The following is a 3,506-nucleotide window of genomic DNA, read 5'->3' as shown; positions in this document are numbered from 1 at the left end:
AAGTAGCCTAGAAACCTGTATAAAGATAAGTAATTTGTTGAAACAAACTAAATAAACAAAATGGAAAATATTAATGTCTGTGCTTTATGTGATCATTTTTTCTCATATACAATAATAAACTACCAACAGAAAGTTATAGTTCAAATCAAATCTGCAAGGAAATCACACTCAATCCTCCTACCTTCTCTTTCCCCCTTATTTTCACACCATTAAATAAAGTGTCAAAGTCCGCTGGTTCTTATTTTTTTAATTACCTGAAGAAGTGAAGTGAAGTCGCTCAGTTGTGTCCAACTCTTTGCGACCCCATGGACTGTAGCCTACCAGGCTTCTCAGTCCATGGGCTTTTCCAGGCAAGAGTACTAGAGTGGGTTGCCATCTCCTTCTCCAGGGGATCTTCCTGACCCAGGGATAGAACCCAGGTCTCTGGCATTGTAGTCAGATGCTTTACCCTCTCAGCCACCAGGGAAGCTAATTACCTGAACTGCTTTTATACCAGTGTCTAATTCTGCAAACCAGAACTAAATAAATTATTTGAAAGATGTGCATATTTTTAAAAATGGAAATCTTAAAATTACCTGGATTCTTATATATCAATCAAACCCACAACTCAAACAATTATGTTAATATGAATGGTCTATTACCCCAGAACCCACTTAAAGGCTAATCCAGTTCTATTTCAACAAATTACCATATTAAGTTCAACAGTAGCACAACCTGAATCCTGTATGCCTTCACTGGTTTCTCCATAGCTTAGATTTTATCTCAAAGAAACCTGAGTATTCGGACCTCAGTTGGGACTGTTGTCAATGCTTATACCTGCAATGAAACTATTTCATACCATCGTGTAATACTGATTTCCTCTGCTGTTCACTTGCATCTAGATTAGTTAATTCAGCTCTTCTTAATTCTATGTACAGAGAGAACGCACTATCTAAAAGAAACCTTAAACATTTCCAGCCAAGACCTAGCCCAAGTTAGGAAAATCTATGCAAGGGTGAAAGGGAGGAACCTTTCTATGCAAGTTATGTTAGAAATGATGTAAGTGTATGCCCTCTCAGAAACAAAACACAAATGGAGATTTGTTAGTTTAAGCCTTGACTGGTTTTATTCAGTATTTCTTTGTAAACTAACCTTGATTTAATCAAGAATAAAAAAAAACGGCATCTATACACAAACACTTGCTTTATTGCCCTTCACTGTAGTGTATTTTGGGCTTCCCTTGTAGCTCAGATGGTAAAGAATCTGCCTATAATGCAGGAGGCTGGGGTTTGACTCCTGGGTCTGGAAAATCTCCTGGAGGCGGGCATAGCAACCCACTTCAGTATTCTTGCCTGGAGACTCCATGGACAGAAAAGCCTGGTGGGCTACAGTGCATGGGGTTGCAAAGAGTCGGACACGATTGAGTGACTAAACCACCAAAGTACTGTACTTGACAAACACTGCTCCCCCTCACCCCCCGCCAACCCCTCCAAATTGAAGGTTTGTGGCAACCCTGCATTGTCAGACGATGGTCAGCATTTTTCAACAATAAAGTATTTTTAAATTAAGGTATATAAGTTGTTTTTAAAGATAATGCTTTGGATACTTAACAGACCCAAGTATCCTATAAACATAACTCTTATATACACTGAGAAACCAAAAAACTCATGTGACTGCTTTATCACAGTGCTGTGCAATCACACTCACAAGATCTCTGAGGGTATATTTGATAGTGTCAAAGTTCTACCTAAAATTCATCTTGGAAAACAACAACAACAGAAACCCAGATGGTTAAAAATCACTTTAGTCCTTTGGGAGAAAATAGCTCAGTTGGTAAAGAATCCGCCTGGTATGTGAGACACCCCGATTCAATTCCGGGGTTGGGAAGATCCCCTGGAGAAAGGAAAGGCTACCCACTCCAGTGTTCTTGGGCTTCCCTTGTGACTCAGCTGGTAAAGAATCTGCGTGCAATGCAGGAGATCCCGGTTTGATTCCTGGGTTGGGAGATCCACTGGAGAAGAGATAGACTACCCACTCCAGTATTCTGGCCTAGAGAGTTCCATGGCCGAGTCTATAGGGTTGCAAAGAGTCAGACATGGCTGAGCAACTTTCACGTCACTGGAGAAAATCTGGAGCAACTCTTGCCATGCACATTTGTACAATGTTATTAGTTCTGCAATAGAGCACCTATTTAGTCGTTGAGTCATGGCCGACTCTTTGCAACCCCACAGACTGTAGCCTGCCAGGTTCTTCTTCTGTCCAGAGGGTTTTCCAGGCAAGAATACTGGAGTAGGTTGCTATTCCCTCCTCCAGGAGATATTCCCAACCCATGGATCAAACCCAGGTCTCCCACATTGCATGTGGGTTCTTTACCATCTGAGCCACCAGGGTAGTACTAGGTGATTTTCTAGTAAAGCAAAGTCTCAATATGAACCTCATCTCTTTGATGTCTGCTGATTAGTACAGCCCTACTTGATTTCAAAAGCTAATTCAAGTTCACTTGACATTTAAATTAATGCAATAAACTTAATTACTGTGGCCTCACTGTGTGCCCCTTCTTTCACCCACCCCCAAACTGGAGGAGGTCACATCAACTTCTGCCTGCAAAAAACCATGTCTTTCAAAGTTCACATTCACTCTCACTGAAGTCAGCATGGGCAAACCAAGTTTTAAGCCTTTCCACAAATTCACAGATCTTCATCTGGTCTATGAAACTCGATGGAACAAACATGTGGGGAGAAGGGGAGAATTTTTTTTTTATATATTTGAAAAGCCAAGGCAAAAGCTCCAACATCCCAGGCTTATAGAAAAGTATAAAATTTAGAATTTTATTTGATATTTAAAAAATACATTTGACAAATCCACTTTTAAAATGAAAACTGAAGTCAAGTACAATATATTCTGGTAAATACACTGCAGTTTCTTAATGTGGTCAGTGCAAGGAAAGAGAGACAGACGACTCATATATAAATAATTCAACTGCTTTAGTAAAACCCAGGAGTTCACATGTTACCAAAGCTCCCCCAAAGATTAGCTTAACCCAAATACAATTCAGTAAGTCTTATCAAAGAGAAGTTTAAAAAAAAAAGCCATAGATCTCCCTCAACATTCTTGGGCTTTCAGTAAGAATAAGATAAAATGTTATCATCAAACTTTTAAAGCATCCTAAAAAAACCTCAAGGCAAATTACAAGCTTATTTAAGCTTCAAGGCAATCTTTTGAGGGTAGCCAACTTCAAGAACAGACTTTAGAATACAAAGAAAATCTACAAATCTTTTTAAAACTAGAAGTTATAGATTCCCAATATCTGAAATGATCCATCTATATACACCAAAACTCACCAGACTCACTCACCCACTCCATGCCATTAACCTCGTTGTTCTGTAGTTCTTACATCCCACATACACTTATGGCTCCAAACAGATGGCAGACAGTTTGGAATGCGATGTTCATGACACAACAGAGCTAACTCCATTCCCCAGCCTCGCACACTCCACGGACCAATCAGAAAGACAGACAAGCCAAGC

General features: G+C 39.8%; 1 protein-coding gene across 2 annotated transcripts in view; it reads right to left on the bottom strand.

The window, feature by feature from the left end:
• IVNS1ABP (influenza virus NS1A binding protein) overlaps positions 1-3,506 on the bottom strand; it is a 21,741-nt gene that overhangs the window by 14,700 nt on the left and 3,535 nt on the right. The gene's annotated exons all lie outside the window — the stretch shown is intronic.

The sequence above is a fragment of the Bison bison genome, unplaced genomic scaffold (genome assembly GCF_000754665.1).
Source record: "Bison bison bison isolate TAMUID 2011002044 unplaced genomic scaffold, Bison_UMD1.0 scf7180017864322, whole genome shotgun sequence".
NCBI classification, from domain to species: Eukaryota; Metazoa; Chordata; class Mammalia; order Artiodactyla; family Bovidae; genus Bison; species Bison bison.
The sequence above is the reverse complement of the archived record's forward strand: the minus strand, read 5'-3'. Positions and strand labels throughout refer to the sequence as shown.